This window comes from Dermacentor albipictus, chromosome 1, assembly GCF_038994185.2.
Source record: "Dermacentor albipictus isolate Rhodes 1998 colony chromosome 1, USDA_Dalb.pri_finalv2, whole genome shotgun sequence".
In the NCBI taxonomy this organism is placed as follows: domain Eukaryota; kingdom Metazoa; phylum Arthropoda; class Arachnida; order Ixodida; family Ixodidae; genus Dermacentor; species Dermacentor albipictus.
In genome coordinates, this window is record NC_091821.1 from 158735174 (window position 1) to 158758599 (window position 23426).

Genomic DNA, 23426 nt, shown 5'->3' on the forward strand with positions numbered 1-23426 from the left:
ACCTTCGTGGCCACACAGACCCCCCCTCCCTCCCTCCGACTTTCACAACGGTGGTGGCAGCAGTGCGATTAACATTACAGAACTTGGGACATGCTGACTTCACAACAACAGTGTCACGTTTGCTAGACATTGTACATAGAGATGGTCGATGACGTTGTCTCCTCTTGATGCAAACCATTATCAACCATAGTCTGGCAGCGGCTGCGTGTGGCGTGACCGCGCAGGTCCTATCTTGAAAGTGATCTGCGATGGAGACACAGTGCACTGAATGCTGACAGCTTTGTCTGCACTGTGTTCTCACTGCTTAGTTCACGCTGTAGCGAGAGGCAGCACACAGGCCCTATCTTGAAAGCGATTATCTTATGTGACGGACGGACGGGTTTCCTTTTTGAGTAGGCATAGAAATGCTTACACATTTTAACAATGCAACTGGCTCTCTGAAACAGTAGATAGTACAGTTTTAGTTTAGTGTGTTTAGCGTAATAGTGGGGTTAGCGTAATAGTGGGGTTAGCAGAATAGTGGGATCGAAATGCGCACGCGCAGAACACTAAACGACCCACACCATTTAGTGTACCATTTAACATTACCGTCTTAGCATAGTTTACATGGTTTACGTAAAACATGGCAGCAGTCCCAACCACCTGCTTCGAATTGAATTTGGCTTTGTTTTTGTAGAATTCACTTTGTTCATAGCAAATGACTGTGTAAACAGCTTTCGCTTAGTCTCGGGCCGCTTCAACGAAGTAGTATTATGGATAACCTTGAGGAGTTTTCGAGACTGCTTCTTGTTTCAAACACGTCCAAGGCTAATGAGAGAAATGATGATGATGATTTATTGGCATCCCCTTTGAAACAGGGCAGGAAAAAATTGTCACCTAGCCTGCTTGACTGACAAGTATAATATCAATGCTTCTCCTTCTAACATTCTTGTACACCTTTCATTAATCTTCTGAACCTACCCTGTATCGCTGCATATGCCTGTAATGGATCTGGCCGTATGTCTCTTCTCTGCTTTTTTTCCACCAATACTCTAAACGTTCCTTGCTTATCTCGACTGCTGACCGGTTGATACCTCTGTCTACTTTAATCCAAGCACTTCTGGAAATTGTATGTTATGTACTGGTCACATTAGGTGAATCCCTTCGCATTCCATTAGGACGTGCTGAGTGGTCTCCGAATTTTTGCCGCAGCATACACATGCCTAATCTAACTTCGAATATTTGCTCCGGTATGTTTTTGTCCTTGGGCAACCAGCTTGAGCCTGTAATAGCACGGCACTTCCCTTCATGTTATCATACAGATTTTCTCTTCTAACTACTTTTTTCTCCTTGTAAATCTCTATGATCTCTTTTGTTTCCATTCTTTGCATCCAATTAGTTGTCTGTTTCTCTCACTTTTTTTTTATTAGTCCTGGTTGTTTATCTACACTTTCAATTACCCTGTACTTTCTTGAGCTCTCCCTCCATTCTGTGTCCACGCTTTTTAGATACAGATACTAGTGCACTTTAACCATCCATTTATTTTGTTTCATGTTCCTGAGACTTTCTTCAAAACTACTTTTGCTCTGCAGTCTCCGACTTCAAATGAAAACCAACCTATGTCCCCTTGCACTGCCTCATTTGTGGTTTTGCCATGGGCCCACCAAACTTGCGACCCCGGGGTTTGTCCATAAAGTACTGAGACTGCCCGCCGAGTGGCGCTGCAGTCGCCAGTGGTACGCTCCTCGGAGGCGGGATTTGTGGTGGGGGTTCTAAGACAAATAACGCACTGGGTGGCAGTCGTACCCACACTCTGACACAGTGAGGATCTGAAGTGGCGCAAAAGCTGTTTTTGAGTTTTTGTCATGGCAAAAAATGTCAAAAATGTAGCATTTTCAAGAGCAGTGGTACGTGATTAAATTTTGCTTTCGCCTGGGCAAAACCGCTTCTGAGATGCTTGCTTTGGTTAAGGAGGCTTACAAAGATGACGCCCTGTCAAAGGCTCAGGTTTTCCGGTGGTTCAGCGAGTTCAAGAACGAGCAGGAGAATGTTGAAGACACAGAGCGATCTGGACGCCCTTCAACAAGTATTTTGGATGAAAATGTGGCCAGAGTAAAACTCCTGGACTCCAACAGTCGTTTGGCATCAGATTAATTGCTGAAGACCTCAATATGTGCAAAACAGTGGTTCACAATATTATTTCTGAAAATTTGAACATGCGAAAGGATTGTTCGAAATTGGTGTGAAAAGGGTTGAGTGATGAACGCAAACAAAGACAAGTTGAAGTTTCCCGTGAGATGTTAGGTTTGTTCGATTCAGAAATGGTGCACGGCACCATAAACGAAAAGGTACATGGCACCACAAACGAAAAGGTGCAGGTGGCGCCAGTTATGGTGTGCCGGGCTGCACCCACTCACTGCAAGGTTCAAGGGTGCACTGCACCACGGCAGCACCTGTACCAGGGTGCACCACTGTACCTTGGGGAATCGAAGGTGCACCATTAATAGGTGCAGAGAAACTCGGCTGAATCGAATAAGCCTGCTGATGCAGTTAGAAAGAGAACGGGACTTTTTAGATAATGTAATAAGAGGTGATGAATTATGGGTGTTCCAGTACGACCCTGAAACCAAGCACCAAAGTTCGCAGTGGTACACTGAAACTCCCCGCACTCCAAGAAAACAAGAATGTCGAAGTGCAAGACAACGTTCATTGTCTTTTTTTTGACAAATGTGGGGTGATCCACAAAAAAATTTGTACCTCCAGGACAAACTGTCAACACCGTGTTCTATAAAGAAGTCCTTGAGCACATTCACAGAGCCATCAAATGGAAACGACTGGAGATTGCCGATTGGCTGGAAGCTCCACCACGACAACGCTCCAGCCCACACTGCCTTCATTGTCACCGCCTACCTGACCCAGATAAGGGTCGCAACCTTGCCACAGCCACCATACAGCCCCAATGTCAGCCTGGCAGAGTTTTTCCTGTTCCCAAAGCTCAAGAGAAGCCTGAAAAGTCACCATTTCAACGATATTCCCACTGTCCAACGGTCTGTCACAGAGTCTCTGAAAGAGGCTACAGAAGCTGACTTCCAGGGAGCCTTTGCAGCATGGGAATCACATTGGCAGTGGTGTATTGATGCCCAAGTAGACTGTTTTGAAGAATTTTAATAATATGTACTGATTGAATCAATCAATTATTTTTACCAGACTCAGTCTCATTACTTTACGGACTAACCCTTTAGATCTGATTTTAAGCACAGAATGGCATTTGCGAACGTTAGCGCTGGCACCATGACTCCTTTCCAAATTCCACGCCCCAACTTATACTTGTGGCCCCAACATGCCCCATGTTTCATCATTGCTGCATTCCGCTTTCCCTTTTATTTTCAGGTTATCTTGCTGGGTGCTTGAGTAAGTCTTTCCTTTGTTTATGTAGATGCCAAGGACGAAGGCAGTCGTACTAAAGTTGTTCAGCACTTCAGCACGAATATGCACCAGTAGAGGAAGATCGAGGCAAAGGGTACCGGCAGAGCAGTCAATCGAAGCTGAATGCGCCGTAAGAAAGTCGAGTTCGAGGATTAGGTCATGTGAACAACTGGTCAGCACTGTAAAAAGAACAGGAACGTGGCGGTCGGCGATACTGATGCAAGAAGTACACGTTCCAGTAACATCAACAGTGCTACCATTGGCCACGCGTATGGCTCAAGCAGTAGGAGGCGTGAGAACCTTCCTCAATGACGGACGTTACAACTCATTAGGGACATCTGGGCTCCAGTATCTATTAATGCTGTCAAAGGGACACTGTCGACGTGAACATCAAGTAAGTTCTGGTTCGTTGGGAGTGTCAATGGAGGATTTGGACACGACAAAGATAATGCAACACTACCCCTAGGAGCTGCATGGTCTAGTTTTCCATCTGGGAGGGTCCATAATTGGTCGGCAACGAATAACGGCGTGGCTGGGGCGACAGGGACCAACAGCGCTGCGGTGACGGCGAGCGAGCAGGACGACTGTCATCGACGGATACACCTGAGGTAGGATGCATACTGCGAGGCGAGTAACGGCGCAGGTCAGCATATGGGTGAGGAGACGGGGAAAAGGAGCTCGAATACAGTGACGTCCAGGAGGTGTGGTAGTGGCGAGCGACATGGCCAATGAAGAGGCAACGGAAGCAATTGGGCTTGTCGTCCAGAGTTCTCCACTTGGTAGGGTTGCGGTATCTGGGAGGGGAATACAGATCGCTGTGAGGTGTAGCTGTCGGCACTGGTCGGGAGACGGAGTGGGCAGCAGGAAAACCGAGGTTGGCGAATTCTTACCGCACAACTGCCTGAATGAGAAAGCTTGCTGGGGCTGGTTGGTCAATGGTGGGGTCAAGTGGGCGTGGATGGAATGGCACAGGACTTGTAACCTCGAGCTCGCGCAAACAATAACACTGACGTGCTCATTTAAGGGTAGTGAAGCAGTAACATGGCTGCGCAAGACGATACCACAGCCTTGTTAGGGAGCCGGGAGAACTGTGGAATTATGCGGCGGCTTTTGGCGAGCTCAAAGCGGTGGCATTACTTGACAATAGCCGCGTTTACATGAATACGGTAGAAGCGTATCGTATTATCTTGCCGTATCGCATTCCACTGGTGCACCTCCGTTTACATGTATGCGCATCTCACTGGCTGGCAAGCTAGCGCCATCTGGTGTCACATTTCAAAATGAGCCTCCTACTTCCGGTAAACATGCTTCCGCTGCCATACGCCCGCGCCGCTGGTTGGTTGGCCGGTTGTAATCCCGCAGCGAATGCTTTCCCATAATTCCTGATGCGATACGCTTCTGTTTACATGCTCCGCTGAAATGCGCATTCTCCATCTCAAACTACCCTTGTTTGGCGTATTGGATGCGATACGCCTTCCTAGCGAATTATCTCGTTTACATGAGATGCGGTACGCTTGAAAGTTGATACGATACGCTTCTGTCGTATTCATGTAAACGCCGCTAATGACGTCGATGGTGGACATATTGTTGAAGACCAACAAGTTGAATGTGTTGTTCGCGATCCCTTTGAGTACGTAACTGACTTTGTCAACCTCGGCCATTTTGTTATCGACTTTCCGGCAAATAGTGAGCATGTCTTGTACGTACAAGACATACGATTCAGTAGAAGACTGAACTTGGGTAGCAAGCTCTTTTCTAGCAACCAGCTGCCAACCGGTGGGATTTCCATAGATGTCGCTGAGCTTCTCTTTGAAAGCATTGCAGCTAGAGATCTCGTCCTCGTGTGTCCGGAACCAGACACGAGGAGTTCCACCCAATTAAAAATTAAATTATGGGGTTTTACGTGCAAAAACCACTTTCTGATTATGAGGCACACCATAGTGGAGGACTCCGGAAATTTCGACCACCTGGGGTTCTTTAATGTGCACCTAAATCAAAGTACACGGGTGTTTTCGCATTTCGCCCCCATCAAAATGCAGCCGCCGTGGCCAGGATTTGATCTCGTGACCTCGCGCTCAGCAGCCCAACACCATAGCCACTGAGCAACCACGGCGGGTAAGAGTTCCACCCAAGTAGAATAGGACATTCACTAGCATAATGGTAGGGTCCCAGTGGTTGTTCTGGCTAACACGCTCATACAGGTCAAGCCAGTCCTCAACATCAACATTATCTTGGCCGGACAATATGCCAGGATCGCGGGAGTTGGTAACCGTCACGTACGTTGTTGGCGGGATAGCAGTAGAAGCAGACGAGGTGTCATCACCGGGAGCCATGGCGGAAAGCAGGATGGTGCGGCTGCTGCGGAGCTCCGTGGCAAGGACGAGGACGGCACCCTCCACCAAAATGTTATGCGAACGAAGGATTAAGAACTGGAGACTATTTACGAAGTATATTTACAATGGATGATGCAGCGCTAGCCAGTTCAGCTGACAGCTCGAGAGCCAGAGAGCTTTCATCGGGGTGCCCGCGTGCATCGTCCACAAGAAACACACAATATGCATGCATCAATATTGCTTTACTATGGGTATGACTTGTTGTTGAATCAACACCACGTAGTTACTCGTCCCTTCATTAAAGATCATAATTCCAGATTTTTCTGTGCTAATTTAAGGCCTAGATTTGTTGTTGCATTACCACACATATTGGCCAGTGTCTCTCTTGCATTGTCCACTATTAGCGCTACATTGTCCATATACATCAGTGCGGGGGCCTTCCATTATGCATGTATGATAAATCAAATCCTAATTGACTGTTTTCCAGTTGTCTTTCTATGCCCTTAACGTAAAGCATGAACAACAATGGAGAAAGGGCTTGATGCTTACTTCAGTCCTTGGTGAATTTCCACCGCTTCACTACAATTTTGGCTTTTCCATATAATTTTTCCATACAGAACAGAGCTTTCGCATACTATCAAAGAGGCTCTCAACTCAGCAATATTGAAAGGACAGTTATATGGCTCGTTCTGTGTGCATTTATAATCAAGTGTCTTACTTTCTACTATTTGTTTGTGTTTTACAAATGACTTTGAATAATGGATCATACTGGACACACCTTCGAAGTGCTCCCAGAGGGCATTGTCCTGGTCTTCCAGGCTATGTCCTTTATCAGTCACCAAGGGTAATGGTTGAATTTGTTGCCTCTTTAGCCTTCTTATTCCATCCCATACATTTTTCTCTTGTGTCTAAGAAGTGATACCTGATAGAAACCTCACCCAGCTTTCTCTTTTCGCCTGTGGTTGTGTACGCCTCCCCTGTGATTTTATATGTTTGAATTCAATTAGACTCTCCACGTTAGGTGATCAATTAACAAAGTATGCCTCATCCCCTATTCTGCCTCTTTTACGCATATTTGCAATCTTCGTTCCACCAAGGGACACATTTTCTGCATGAAACACCATTTGTTCGTGGGATGCACTTTTGCACTGCGTCAATAATAATATGAGTAAAATATCACATGGCATCATCTATGTTAAGATAGCTTAAAAATTCTTGTGATAATTAAGTACATTCTTTAAAATGTTTCCAATCGACTGAGGCTAGTTTCCAGCGAGGGAAATGTGGTGGAGAGTCATATTGTGCTGCTAAATTTAGAGTGACTTGGAAGTGGTTACTCCCAAAGGATTCTTGATGGCATTCCATTTCAGGTCAGGCAGAAGAGAAGCAGTGCTAATTGCAAAGTCTATCAATGAATATGAGTTGTGTTGTACATTGTAACAGGTCGGCTTCTCATTAAATAGGCATGCACCAGATGTCAGAAAAAATTGTTATATCAGCCGACCACTTGAGTCACCACGGGAGTGTCCCGAAAGGGTGTTGTGACCCACAAGTATGTAGGGTTCCGGAAGCTGATTTATGAGGTCATGGAAATCTATTTTTTGGAAGTGATAGTTTGGGGGGTATGCACAGTAGAACCTCACTGATACATTTCCGTTCCGTACGTTTTCCCAGCGCCTATGTTTGCAATCGAGAACACAAAAAATGACCCAATAGAGTTAAGCTCATTTTTTACCGGTTCCCATGTTCCCGGAAAACATGATTTTTCAGCACCAACGTTCAGTACGTCACCAAACTGCGATCTTATGATACGTTTTCTGGTCGCTTGATCCTGTGGAAACAAGAACATGCGCGAGGCACGCACGATCAAGGACAGTATGTAGCTGCCCGCCGCGGCAGCTTCACCGCAATACTCGCCTGTCCATCTCACTTGAAAACGCCGGCGCGCACTAAGTTTCTCATTTTGGTACTAAATAATCTTCTCTAGGGTCTTCGCACGCGGCATTCACAGCTATCACCACCAATCCTATTGCGATAAGGATTTTAGCCTATCTGAATTCCACAACGCGTGGTGCCATATCGAAAGCATAGCTCAGGCTTTTAATAGGTGATAATAGAAACGCGCCGCTGTTCCCAGCTGCCCAGACTGCGATCGTATCGGTCGCTAGATCCCATATGAATGAGGAAAGGTGCAAGGTGCACGCCATCGAGAACAGTATGTAGCCGCCCGTCTCACGTATGTGAAAAACGACGGCGCACAGTGTCGCACGCCGCCAATCCTACTGCGATAAGCATCTTCATCTATTTGTTTTACAGCGCGCGGTGTGTAGTGCCATTGTTAGCGTACTGCGCGCTTTTAGTATAGGCACTAACCCAAACGTGCTGCCGTTCACTGCTGCAGGCGGCGCGATGTGCGCATCACGCATCGCTTCGGCAGCATCCGGCGTCGCCCACCAGGGGCGCTATAACGTAAAACTATTCCAAACTTTTCTATTCCAATTCTGTAATCAGCCCTCCGCGATTGGTGGAAAACTTTTTTGGGCCACCCCCACTTCACTTGTCTGTCACGCGACGTCACGAAAACGCGATAGCTCCCCATTTGATATGACGTGTACACACTGATTATGCATGATTTGACCGAAGAAAAGAAATATATTTATTTCTGATTCGACACCTTTTCGTCATTAGCCCTCGGCTATTGGTCAAAAGTTTTCTGGTTGCACCCACTTCACCTACCTGTCACGTGACATCACGAAACTGCAAAAACTCACCGCGTCAAAGTTACGTGTACGCGATAAAGATGCATTAATATGCCGAACAAAACTGAATTTCCTTCTGAATAGCTGCAGGCTGCACCGTTCTGAAAGGAATAAAAGATGGCTGCCGCCGATCGTTCAGGCACTGGCTACTTGCGCCTGCTGGAGAGCATGGGTTTATTTGCGTGTAATAAAACTTTTTGCGTGGCCGTGTAACATTTACGAGCATTTTCGGCATGCTTATGGTGTCGTTCTGCCAGCTCTTCTTTGCTGAGGATACGTTTAAATTTAGTGTAATCCTTAAGCTTCCATTGCATGCCGCTGCGATTGTCGACGAGCCACCGTAAGCTAAGTAAGGGAAAGCGGACAAATCACAGATGCCGGCACCACCCTCTTCACCCCGTTATCGATTTTCAGTTCTGTGGCTCGGCCCCATCGAATCCCTCTCCACTTGAGCATGCTCCTCGCCTCGTGTAAGCCAATTAGATAAGACAAGCCACTCAGTGTAGGCAATGTTATTCGTTTTTCAAGCAAACAAAAGTGACATCCTATGAACGAGAAGAGCATTTGATTGGTCTGTTGAGACAACGCTGCGGGTGACCACCCGATGCTTGCATTGGTGGTTATGCAAATTTGATGTCAGGAGATTGGAATAAAAACATATTGGAATAGTTTAATGTTATAGGGCCCCAGCTAGATTTTGTTCCAGCTCCCCAGTTGCCCTCCTAAAACACACCACGCAATAGAAAAATATGCCGGTTGTTCACCGTCACAGTTTGCGCATGCAGTGAGGTGGGTCGTTGCAGTTGTTCGCAGGGTGGTCATGCGACACGCACTTTGCCCAGGTGGCACAGCCCCTGCAACTCTGAGAGCCGTGAACAAACCTTTGGTACTTAAAACAGCATCGAGGGTTCGGAATGTATGGTCTGACATTTATTTTGATGTAACCTGCTTCAATGTGTTCGGGGAGCATGCTTGTACAAAAGGTAAGTATGAGGTGTTTTGTCTGAATTTCCTTGCTGTCTCGTTGGATCTTTATTCACTGCACATTCCTGACATATTGCTTTTTCCAGCCTTCTAAGTACCTGATCTGATACTACCCCTCGTAGTATCAGATCAAAATTTGGGTGTCACCAAACAAGATGAGTTTTCGCATATTTTCATGCTGAGCTTTGTCACAAACTTCAAGGGGCCATTTTCTGGCCATTTTCATGACTTTCTATCCAGGGCCCAGAGTGTCAGTCAGGCATTTTGCGACCACAAAAAGTGATACTGTTCTTAAGGGCTTGTCGGGGGATTCACTGTGAATCATGTGGAAATGTGGGAAAATTTTGGTGGACTTGGTGAAAAAGTTTAAACGTTCATCGGTGTACCCTCTTTTGTGAGAGAGCGACCAGGGAGTCTGGAGAATGAGGAGGCCATACAAATTGGAGTGATTTCGGCGGCGGTGCCAGCCGCCCACTGCGGAGCCCAACAAGGGGACGCCACAGGATTTGTATATAAACAAGACCTGCCAAAGCCAGCTGTACACAACCACTATTACCAAATACGACATAACCAAGGTTGATCATTTCACGCAAGGTTGACCCTAGCTGCCTGAAGGATCAGAAAATCAGAAGTGAGAAGAAGACAGAAAGACTGAAAGCGAGAGAAAAAGATGATGGTTGAAGAGGAAAGGAAAAGGCAACTACCAATTTTCCCCTGGTGGGTCAGGCCGGGGGTGCCATCTACATGAAGCAGAGGCCAAAGAGGTGTGCTGCCTCCGCCAAGGGGCTACAAAGGTCCGAACATCTAACATTGGCTCAACCCCCAGGAGCCCCCTTTCCCCGGACACTGCTAAGCTGCGCAAGTCTACACGTGGGAGGGTCCAACCCCCATGTTCTCGGGTCCGTGTGTCGCAACACACCAAACGCCTGCTAATGCAGATGCCCATTGCAGAGAGATCCAGCACTAGAGAACCGTTGTAATCAGTATATCATTCCAAATCATCCATGTGCACATTAAAATCTCCCACTAAAATCTCCTGGCCCAATTTCTTGAGCTCTTTAATATCGCTTCTAATGCAATGAATCAATTCCTTATTTTTATCTCTGCTATCACTACCTGTCCATAGGTAAGCTACTCCCAGTCACGTCTATTTGCCTTGCCATGTGCTGCCTATCCATAAATGCTCCTTACATGTCTCTTTTACCCTTTGTCATTTCAAACCTCGCCTAATCAGCATTCCTACACCTATGCCTTTCCGTGACAGTCAATCTGTTGCACCCTTTTCATACAAAATTGTCCATAACAGGCTGCTGCTCCAAATCTTGTAGATGCATTTCGGTGAAGACGTACATGCTAAGCAATTCGTCATTCAGCTGTGTTTGAATTTCCAGCCATTTTTCCTGCTTGCGGTCGACCACTGCATGTTTATGTAACAAACTTTACCTTCTCTATTCTTATCCTTTGTGCATCTCTTCCTAACTCCTTGTAGTCTAATTCTGCACTTTACTGTTGTGTGGCTAAATTCACTACTTAATCTTCCTTCCTGATTGCCTGCGGCCCACCTAAAAAAGGTACAGCCTGCGCGGCACATTGGCCTCCAACCGGAGTTGCTACACTATGGCTAAAATGTATCCTGTCACGCACAAAAGCGCCTTCGCAGCCTGCTTGGTGCACTTGTCGGTTGATGTCAATGACAGTAAAATTCATGGCTAGCATCCAAATTTCCCTGTTTACTGCAAGCACTGCCCTTTTAACCTCTGGCACCATGCACACTGTGATTTGCACTTCCTTTGAAACATTCTGGCCGCAGATTGGTTGGCCTTTTGGCTATTTTTTTTGCGATCCCTGTCCCCACGTCCCTACAGTATGTCAATCACTTCGCCCATTATCACTACTAGGTGCCTCTCTGCCATTGTGTCCCATATGTGTTGCTTGGCTTTCGCTATCACTTCCCTAATTGGCTTCCCCGGAAGCACGCTAGCTGGACTCAACAAAGACAACTCAATGCTTTTCCTCCTCCTCGCAACCGAAAGATGCACCTGGGGCCGCAATGCCCTACCCTCCAATCTCATCCTCTCCCTTCGGTTTGTTGTCTTCCTCCACGTCAGGCACGTCATTGGCAGCCCCTTCGTGACCATCATTGATGTGTCTGCCACTGCGTTCCAGCTTGGTGGTATCAGCTTCCTTACCCGCGCTCGCTTCAAAGCCAGCCCCATCTGGTGTTCGCATAGAAGCTTTGTGGAATGGCGGCAATCAGCTTCATTTCTACATTAGCTTGTCTTCTACCACTTTCCTCTACTTTTGCTCGCTCCTGTTCCCTTTTTTAGATTACCAACCCGCTTAGCCAGCTTATCCTTCTCCTGCTCTAGACAATCCACACTGTGATTTGTACTTCCTTTGAAACATTCCGCAAGTCGGTGGTCCCTTTGGCTATGTGATCCCTACGCCTCGTCCTTGCAGTACTTCAATCACTCCGACCTCGAGATGCCCTCCACCATCGAGATGCTCCCCGCCCTGAAGAATGGATGGATGGATGAATGCTATGAGCATCCCCTTTGGAATGGGGTGGTGGGTTGCGCAACCAAGCTCTTGTCATTATATAGCCTAATGTCCTACCTATGTTAAAAAAAAAAGGACAGGAAATAAAAAACCCACTGCAAATTCCCATAACCCGATCTCTATTGTGAACTTTGTTTTTGTACAACTCCGCTGTTTGTTGTTTCCCTACTTTTCTTCCATCAATCTTCCAATCACCTCTTGCAAATCTCTATTGCGGACATGTTTGCTTTCCCCCTGCTCTCACTGAACTCAAGGGCTTCAAGGAGGCCAGAGGTGCCTAAATCTACCGCTGGGCAGATATCCTCATATTCCAATAAAACATGCTTTATCGTTTCCCTAGATTTGCCACAGTTTCTTCTTCCTTGTTGTATATTGCTTTATAAGTGCGTGTAAGGCATCCTGATCTCGCTTCGAAAAGGAACGAGCTTCCCTTTGAGTTAACATAAATTGTTTCTTTCCCGATTTCGCGTTTTGCTCTTAAGTAGTTACTCATAGCAGGTTTCTTTTCCACTGCCACCCCCATTAGATTATCTCAGCCTCTCTGATTTTCTGCTTGACATTCTTTGTTGCCATGTTGCTCATGATACAGGTCGTATACTTGCTGGTAAGCTTCCTAGTTCTTTTCCTCCACTGTGAATCAATGTTTTTCCTTACAAATACCTGAACATTCTCTTAGCCCATTTGCATTCTTCCATATTCCTCATTCGTTCTTCATAATCAATTTTACTGTGAGCTTCTCTCACTACACAGCTTGTCCACCCCATATCACCCTGCACAGCTTCATTTGTAGTCTCCTGGTGAGCTCCAAATGTGAGGCGTTTCACTGACCTTTGGTTGCCATAAAGTCCTGATTGTACCCTTGATTTCAATCAAACAACCGCATTTCCAAATGTAAGTCCTGAAACTATTACTCCTTTCTACATACCCTGGAGCACCTCCTACCTATTGCATCCCCATGGCGCTCTGTGCTTCATTATGGCCGCATTTCTTTTCCCCTTTACAGTCACTGTTCTTTCCTGTGTTTCCATATATCTTTTGCCTTCGTTTATCCATATATCAAGGTATTTATTTATATTCTTTCATGTGAGGTATTTCCTGGCCCTGTATTGACACTGTTCACTGTTTTCATTGAATATCATAACACCTGATTTTCAACGCTAAATTTCAGACCTAAATTCTCACCTTCCTGTCCACAGACATTAGCCTGACATTGCATCTCACTTTGCTTGTTAGCTAGCTACACAATGTCATCCGCATAAAACAAACCTGGAAGCTGCTGCTTCGACTACTGCACCTGCCTGTTTGTATGAGAGATTAAACCCGATATTACTTCCCTATAGCACCCTTTCCATCCTCACCATGTACATTATAAACAGCAGTGGGGATAATGGGTACCCCTACCTCAGTCCCTTGTTGATATCAACTTTCTCCTCGCTCCTCATACCTTTTCATTCAATGCAAACGTATTTTCATTCAATGCAAACGGTATAGCAGATTATATACATGATCTGCTGCAGATGATATGGCATACTGGAAAAACGGGTTTGTATATGGGATCCTATATGTTTCAAATCAAATTATTGGATATGGGAGTCATAGGGCATATGGATTTTTCAATAAGGTGTAATGTCTAAAAAGGCCACATATAATGGTCTCTTTTCTACTCTGGATATTTCAATACACTAAGTAAGGAGAAATAAGTTATCCAGATGCCTACCTATTCTGAAGCCATTCTGAAGTTCTCCCAAAATGCCATTATTCTCTGCCATGCTTGCAGCTTTAATTAGTTAGCCTGCATTGCTAACCTGTATATTACTGATGTAATGGTCAACAGTCCATATGAGTGAATTCTATCTTTCTCCCACTTTATAAATTAAATTCATCCTACATTTGTCACCAACTATCTGGTATTCGTCTGTCTTTTAAAGTTTTTCTACTGCTTTCAATAGAGCTTCCTTACATTTTGGCCCTAGTTCATTAATCAGCTTAACAAGAACCTCATCTAGCCCTGTGGCTGTGCACTTAGGAATTTTCTCTTCGGCTTTCTTCCGGTTGAAATTTGTCAGCACCAGCTCCTTTTCCCCCATCTGGTTCCTCTTTAATGCTCTTTTTTTCCTAAAATACAACCTCTTCATTGCCTTGGAAAGATTCAGCTGTTATTTTACGGACATAATTTAATGCCGCTTCCCCTTCCAGTTTGTTTCCATTTTCATCTAGTATATGTTGTATTGTGCCAGATTTCCTGCCTAAGAAATTTATGTGGTTCCAAAATATTCTAGGTGTGGCCTTCTTTTTCTCACTTATTTCTGACAACCAACGTTCACTTTCACCTTTTATCTCTGCTTGGACCAGTATTTGAACCATAAATGTTTTCTCCCGGTATATTTCCCATTTTCTGGTTACTTCATCCTGTGGTAACTGCACTTTTCTTGCCTGCCTGTGCTCTCAGGATGCTTTCTGTCGTTCGGCAATCACTTTTCGCATCTCCGTCTTCCAGCAGCTTTTCGGTTTCTTTTTTCCTTTCCAATGAGCATGTTGCTTCTCTTTCCGTATTTCTGTCAATACACTTAGAAGCTCACTATATTCCTACTCCATGCTTGGCCATTTGCCAAGTTCCTCCTCAACTCTTGTGACTATATTTATCATTTGTTCAGCGTTCAAATTTGGACTGCCCATTTTGCGCTCCTTGCTCTCTTTCCAAACTACATATCCCATTTTCAAAATGATGCATTTATGGTCACTCCCTATGCTGCTATGTATACCCTTCCTCGTCAATGACCATTTCTGTCAACTTATCATGAATTCCTTCTGTCATAAGACAGTAATCAATGGTCGATTGCCAGTTTCCAACTTCCCACATGGTCTTTCCACTTGGGCACTGTATTCACAATGACGAGATTATGTTCACAAAGGTCTGGCATTGACTTCCCATTGTTGTCGGTATAACCATCTAGATCCTGTATGTGGGCATTCATGTCACCTAATAGGATAATTTTGGCATCATTCCCGAAACCCTTAAAGGGACCCTGAAATGATTTTGACAATTTTGAACAAACGTACTGAGTCGTTAGAGTAGGTCCTTCTGATCATTAATTGACGCATCTATGTGCTGGACGTAAAGCGTGTAGTTTATTATAAAGTTTTTAAAATGTTCATCGCTGCTGATCGCAGCACACCGCTCGGCTGAATTTTCAGCTGCTCGTAAATTGCCCTAAAGTCGCTAGCAGGGCGAGCTATCCGATTGGCTGCCCAGAGTGTGTTATCGATAATTTTTCCAACTTTATGGTGAACAAATGTTGTTCGTAATAGTTGGAATGTTAATTTGTTTCTATAAAAAGAAAGAGAATGGACAAGGACAATATCTTACTACACTTAAGCACTTCCGGCGCAAAGCAAGTGCTGTCTGCTTGGATTGCAATGTGTTTCTTTTTGCAACGTGGTTGCAAAAAGAGCTCCACGGTCAGTGTTGATCTCGATATTTATTTTTGCCTGTACCATGGCTTGCCCTTCTTACGTTGTGGGCTGCAAACATAGTGACTGGCAATATGTCAAGCTGCGACATCACGTCCCTCTGCAAGGCAGCAGATGAGCAGAGTGGTTGCAGTGCCTCTGGCTGTCGCTATCCGATCGGCACCAGGATTTAAACAGCCGTCACTTTACGCTGGAAGATAACTACCACAATAGTGTTTCGCGTGGCCAGTATTCGGGTAAACGCAAGCGTAAGCGGACTGGGCCTGCCCGTTTCATCATGCCATTTTACGGGATGAGCAGAGGCGCAAACGTGAATGGTCTGGACGGTGCAGCCACTTGGTGGCAAGAGCTGAACCAAACACAGTCTATTCTACTTTGCTGCTGGTGTAAATTTTCCTCAGGAGTGTAATCACGAACATGTTGCTTATGTAAATGTTTAAAATGTTTTACACATGGTTACAGCAATATTATCTCTTTGTTTGGTTGGTTAAGCTCTGCACCACCAGGTGGCTGAACTACGCAGACCTATCAGGCCACTCACGTACGTCTATGCTAAAGCTCCATCAGCTGGAGTTTATGCGTCCACCTATCCATCGAAACGCCCATCTTGTCTTTGGTTACCGGAATACCGGACACGCTCGGCACTGCGACAAAATGCTCGCAATGCTTCGCTGCTCGCTGCTTCGATAGCTCTTGCTTGGGGTCGGATGCCAAGCTGCTGGCAGAGAGGCTGGAGAGGCTTCGTGCGTTTGCTCCTAGATAACTGGAAGTAGACGACATGACATGCCACCGTGATGCAGAGCCAGTGAAGGTGAAGCTTAGCCCCGCCCACTTCGCGAACGGGTTAGGGACAAAATGCATGGCTATGGAGGAGGGTAACTTGTAATCGTCCGTAGCTCTCTTAATATGAGATGCTTCACACGAAGTGTGGTGCGAATGATTAACTGTAGCTGTACCCTACGCGTCTATAAAATTTGTCCGAACCATTTCAGGGGCCCTTTAATATCAGCATCTAGACATTTTACTAACTCTTGATTCTTCTCTCTGCAATTATTTCCAGTCCACAGGTATGTTACGCCCAGCCAAGTTTTCTTTCCACTCATTGTACATGATAACCAAAGATGCTCTAGACATTTTGAATTAACTCTTTTCCATTTGGCTCCCTGATGGATGAGCATTCCGACTCCCCCTCCCTTTCTTCCTTTCCGATCTTTCAGAAACAATTCTATCAGACACATGACAGGAGGGTCTGGGGAACCTAAATATTCTATTACCTTGACTTGTGTCACAGTTTCACATATTGTTCAACTGCCCTTCTCTTTTGATATTCACCTTGCAGTATGTTGTATGTACACTCTTTTCAAGATTATTTTTTATACATTGTTTTTTTACTTGTATTCTCCTGCCGTTTTTGTCTCTTTAATGTGTACGTGCACCAGCCCTCAGACCTCATGGTTGTTCCTGGGCATAGTAAATAAATGATTGATTGAAATGACTGATTGATTATTATTTTTATTAGCAGTTTACAAAAAGCTCCTTACTACAAGTTTGGAACAAGCTTAACTGGAACAGCAATACATTTTCTTTTTTAAGTTTTGGGGAATAGATACGTCGAAAGTGGTGGGAGTCAGGACTTATGCTAAGCAGACATGACTTCACTACAGATCAGCTTGAATTTTGCAATTGCAACTTGTCCTTTAAAGTGAAGAATTCAAAAGGGAACCTTTTTTTCACTATCTGGTCATTGCAATTTTTCATACACGTCCGGCTGCTTCCTCAATTCCACCTCAAAAGGCAGAACAGTGGTATCTATCACAGGCAATTTTTCAAAAAAAAATAAATGTATATCTGATTGGGCTAAATGCATCTTTTTATGCACGCACAGATATGGTTTTGAAAGTCAATATTGCTCTCTCAAAGCATCTCATATAGGCAACTATACATATAGGAAACTCTACAACAGGCAGTGGATATTGTGGAGGAGCTAGCGGGGGAGGCAGGACTCTCGTGCTCTCAGCATAAGTCCGAGCTTTTTGTGCTTAGGGATAAACCAAGAGAGATACATGCGAGGCACTATGTGCCGCTACCACCGCTGAAGGTGAAAGTGGGGGGTGCACCAGTAGCTGAGGTCCAAACGATCAGGATCCTGGGTCTGTATCTGCAGACTAACAGTGTTGTATCTGTGCAACGTTTATCAAGCGTATTCTCTTGTTACTGTGCGCCGCGTATCTGATGCACGCGGTCATTGTTCACATGTGCCATTGTATCGCTAGCCAATCGCATGCCTCGGCTGCACCCATGCTCCCTTTATAAGGCGAAGCCACTGAATCGTTGCTGTCTGTTATGTTCATGTTGCTGTCCGAATAAATGCTTGACTTCACGGCGTCTCTGGTCAACATGGCGACGAGGATGGGATCGTTCGGGCAGTGGCAATGACCAAGCCTGAGGAAACGGCAACGACGCCACGGCAAGCGAGGACATCAGTGATGACCAACACCCTGGGATCTTTGGCCGAGTTCTGCCCAGACTCTGGCAATATCGAAGTCTACCTGGAAAGGTTCGACCTGTATTCAAACGCCAATGGAATAGACTCAAGTAAGAAGTTGCAAGTCTTCTTAACAATCCTGGGTGAAAAGGCTTACGTGACTCTGCGTAGCCTGCTGCTGCCGAAGAAACCAACGGAAGTCAAGTACGAAGAAGCTACAGAAGCTCTCCGAAAGCACTATGCTCCAAAACGGTCAGTGGTTACCGAACGGTATCACTTTTACCAGCGAAAGCAAGAGCCGGACGAAAGCCTAAAGCAGTTCATCGTCGAGCTGAAAAGACTGGCTGCAACGTGCTCGTTTGGAAGCTTTTTGGAAGAAGCGCTCCGGGATCGACTGATTGCTGGACTCAGGACGGATTCGATTCGATGCCGTCTTCTTGCCTTGTCAGACGACGAAGTCACCTGGGAGAGAGTATGCAAAATTGCCACCGCCTTGGAAACGGCCCAGAAAGACACCCGAGAAATGCTACCGGAGGGGTCAACCGCCAGTCCTGCCGACGTTTACTGGCATCGGGAGCCCACCACGCAAGGCAGGCGACACGCGACGAAGACCGCTAGCAGCGAGCAGCGTGCCCCCCAAAACGGTCCAAGGAAGCAACGTGGGAAAGGCATTGTTCGCGCCTGTCATAGATGCGGCGGACTGCACGCGCCAGTGAGTTGTCCTTTTCTCAAAAGTACCTGCTTCAAATGCTCGAAGCCAGGGCATGTAGCGAAAATGTGCAAAACTAAGGTCGTGCACAAAGTTGAGGAGACCTTGCCGTCAACAGACTTGCTGACTGTTAGTACGACTAACCAAGTTCATAGCTCTCCGCCTATTGTGCTTAAAGTAAAGGTAAATGGCAAGGAGATTCCGATGGAACTAGACACGGGAGCAGCTGTGACCATAATGTCTGAAAGAGACTTTGATGAAAATTTTCCAAATTACCCATGTTCCAACGACGACGTGCGTCTAGGAGTGTATAATGGCACTGCACTTAAAGTGAAAGGCGTAGCAAAGGTCAATGTGTCTTATCAGAACCGAAGCTACGATCTGCCTCTGATAGTCGCAAAGCAAGAAAATGAAGCCCGCATGCCGACGCTTTTAGGTCGAGATTGGATGACTACACTAAAAGTTGACCTGCAAAATGCTGTTCAGCAGTTGCAACGTGACGTGGATAACGTACAGGAGGGCAGGCAGATGGTAGCAGCGGAAGCTGAAAAGAAGTTGAAACAGTTGTACCGTGATGTGTTTGAGCCAGGCTATGGTTCTATCAGAGGATTCACTGGTAGTATACGAATGAAAACCGATGTGCATCCAACTTTTTGTAAGGCGAGACCAGTACCATATGCCTTGCGCGAACAAGTGGAGAATGAATTGCGTGACCTTGAGAAAGCTGGTGTGGTGTACAGAGTCAGGCACAGTGATTGGGCTACACCGCTAGTTATCGTGCCAAAGAAAAAAGGAAAAGAAATTAGGATATGTGGCGATTACAGAGTCACGGTCAATCGGGATATTGAACTTGACCACTATCCACTGCCTCTGCCAGAAGACATATTCGCGTCACTGGTTGGAGGGACCGTGTTCACCTTACTAGATTTGTCGAAGGCTTACCTACAGCTTGAGCTGGATGAGCAGGCACAGCAACTGCTCACGGTGAATACGCACATGGGACTTTTCAGGTTCCGGCGATTGCCGTACGGAGTGGCAAGCGCACCCGCAATGTTTCAGGCCGTGATGGACCAGGTTTTACAAAACATACCTGGGACAGCCTGTTACCTGGACGATGTGTTAATAGCAGGTAAAAACCTGACGGAGTGCTATCACCGTTCCCAGAAAGTGCTAGAAGCGCTTAGTAAGCACGGCATTCGTGTAAACGCAGGGAAATGCAAATTTTTCCAAGAAAATGTTTGTTACTTGGGGCACGAGCTAGACAAGCATGGCGTACACCCAGCAGCGGAAAAAGTAAAGGCGATTCGAGAAGCGCCAAAACCAAGTAATGTGACTCAGTTAAAGGCATTTTTGGGCCTAGTAAACTACTACGCTAAATTTTTGCCTGACCTAGCAAATGTGCTAGAACCTCTCCACCAACTGTTGCGCAAGGGCAGCACATGGAAATGGTCGAGCCAGTGTGACGCATGTTTCAGTCGCTGTAAAGATTTAATCAGTGAAGACACGGTCTTGGAACTGTATGATGTAACGAAAGAAATACAGCTGACATGTGACGCTTCTGCTTACGGCTTAGGCGCAGTGCTGTCGCACGTGGTTGAGGGCGTAGAGCGACCGATCGCGTTTGCATCGCGGACGATGACGCCTGCTGAGCATAACTACGCGCAAGTGGAAAAAGAAGCGCTTGCAGTTGTTTTTGGAGTGAAGAAATTTCATAAATATTTGTATGGGCGTACGTTTAGTGTAATCACTGATCACCAGTCGCTCACAGTCATATTTGAAGCAAAGCACCACACAAATGCAGTAGCTGCAGCTCGTGTGCACCGCTGGGGAATTTTTCTTGCTAACTACAGTTTTCGCATTTTGCACAGACCAGGAACAAAGATAGCCAATGCAGATGGTTTATCACGCCTTCCACTGCCGGAAGCCGGTGACGAGGCAGAAGAAACCTTTTATTTTTCGCCTGTCAATAAACTCCCCATAACTGCGAAAGATATCGAGCGGGAAACTGTGAAAGATCCAGTTCTCAGTGCTATTCGTGAAATGGTATGGCACGGATGGCCGCGGGCTGTGGACGCTCATTATCAGCCTTTCTTCGTGAGGCGATTTGAACTTTCAGTGGATTGCGGCTGTTTGGTGTGGAACAACAGAGTCGTGATACCACATTCGCTTCAAAGTGAAGTTATGTGTTTGTTGCATGAGCAACACATTGGCATTACAAAGATGAAAGATCTTGCAAGGTCAATGGTTTGGTGGCCAAAGATAGACAACTGCTTGGAACAAACTGTAAAGCAGTGTGAAATTTGTCAAAGCACAAAATCTTTGGTGCCACTAGCGCCGCTTTCATCTTGGAAGTGGTGCACAAGCAGTTGGGAGAGGATACATCTAGACTTTGCTGAAAAAGAAAAAAAGATGTTCCTTTTAGCTGTAGATTCCTATTCCAAATGGTTGGAAATAAGAGTCATGACGTCAACGACCGCGCAAAGCACGATCGAAACAGTGCGCTCGTTGTTCGCAAGTCATGGCCTACCTAAAGAGGTAGTCACTGATAACGGGCCGCAGTTTCGTGCAAAAGAGTTTGAGGACTTCCTATTGTCAAACGGGGTTAAGCACACGCTTACTCCACCATATCATCCTCAGTCCAACGGTTCGGCCGAACGTGCGGTTCAAACAGTAAAGCAGTCGCTGTTGAAGCAATTGCTGGAAGACCAGAGGAATAAAAGTTCCAGGTCACTGCAGCACAGAATTGATAATTTTCTGTTCGCCTATAGAACAACGCCGCATACATTCACCGGCCAAACACCAGCTGAACTCTTTGTGAGGAGGAAGTTGCGCACAAGGTTGTCGTTATTGAAACCAGATCTGCAGGATGCAATAAATGCCAAATGTGAGAGTAATGTACGTAGTGCAAACAAGAGGAGGAGTTCACCCAGAGTATTTTCTGTTGGGGATAGTGTGTTTGTGCGTTCAGTACGTGGGGAACAGGTGAAATGGCGTCCAGGCAAGATTGTGGATGTGAAATCGGCAATGACATACCTTGTGGTTGTGGATGGACAGACACGGTTTGTGCACGCGGATCATTTGCGACATTCTTGTGTAAAGCCTGGTAGTGTTGTGAAAGAAAAGGATGTACCTTTGCCACATGCAAGTGAACTGCTTGAAAGTGAGTTTCCTTGCACCCGCCTCAAACCGGCCAGTGTTGGATCGTAGTGATGGTGGCCCACTCTCACATGGAGCCCAAAGTGCATCAATGTCAGAACAAAATGATGCCGGTTCACCTGTGCTACCCAGGCGCAGCGCTCGTGATAAGCGGAAGCCGGATCGTCTGACGTATGACAGATTCTGATCTTGTTGGAGGGGAAGTGTTGTATCTGTGCAACGTTTATCAAGCGTATTCTCTTGTTACTGTGCGCCGCGTATCTGATGCACGCGGTCATTGTTCACATGTGCCATTGTATCGCTAGCCAATCGCATGCCTCGGCTGCACCCATGCTCCCTTTATAAGGCGAAGCCACTGAATCGTTGCTGTCTGTTATGTTCATGTTGCTGTCCGAATAAATACTTGACTTCACGGCGTCTCTGGTCAACAAACAGGAATAGGGAGACCTTGGAATAGCTTAAAAATACAGTCAATGCTACCATGAGACTAATCAGGAGAATCGCCAATCGTAAGCGAGGGGTCAAGGAAAAAGACTTGTGTAAGCTGGTACAGGCATTTGTGCTCAGGAGAATAGTGTATACGATGCCTTATATGAAGATGGACGCAACGGAGAAAGGCAAGGTGGAGGCTATGATTAGGCAGGCGTACAAGGCAGCCCTTGGGTTGCCTAACAATACGTCTACCGAAAGGCTGCTAGGATTAGGGGTGCACAACGCCCTGGAAGAACTGCGGAAGGCACACTTGGTGATGCAACTCAGTAGGCTTTCCAAAATGAGAGTAGGGAGGGATATATTGGAGAGGATCGGCATTGGAGTTGGTCCTCCAGCCAGGGATATGAAAATTCAGGTGAAGCGAGAAATACACAAGGGCTTGTACATAAGGCCTTTGCCCAAATATTCATCACGAGAACCGCAGGAAGGCAAGAGCCAAAGCTTTACATGCTAAAGTACGGGAAGTACAACGGGGCAGTCTACGTAGATGTCGCCGAGTACAAGAACAAGGAACCATTTGCAGTTGTGGTGGTGGACGGGCGGCGACGCTTCGTCACCTCTGAATCAGTCAAAACCCGCTCCTCAGAAACAGCAGAGGAGGCGGTGATAGCGCTAGCTATAGGTAATACTAATGCTGACCTGATTTTCAGTGACTAAAACAGCCATCCGAAATTTGGCAAGGGGCAGAATCTCTGTCACAGTGGCAGGAATGCTAAATCAGGCCACGGGGGGGGGGGACTACGGAGGTGGAAATTGTCTGGGTACCGGCACACTCTGGGAACACTGGGAACGAGGCGGCTCACATGAATGCTCGAGGTTTCGTCAGCCGAGCAGGTGAGCCGGATGTTTCGGGAGGTCCACGAGAGATGGGCTGGTGTCCTTTCACGACATTACTAACCATTACAAACTTCAGTGGATAATTTACCCGCCCCCGGACAAGCAATTGGTGAAGGCGCAGGAAAACATCTGGCGGAGATTGTAGACGAGATCGTTCTATAACCCATATGTGCTAAACAAAATCTACCCGGACGTTCAGCCGGAATGGAAATGGTGCCAGGAACTGGCCACCTATG

The 23426-nt window shown here is 46.1% G+C and overlaps 1 protein-coding gene across 10 annotated transcripts in view; it reads right to left on the bottom strand.

Annotated features, from left to right (window-relative positions):
* Positions 1-23426, bottom strand: part of Naam (Nicotinamide amidase) — a 91895-nt gene that overhangs the window by 7940 nt on the left and 60529 nt on the right. The gene's annotated exons all lie outside the window — the stretch shown is intronic.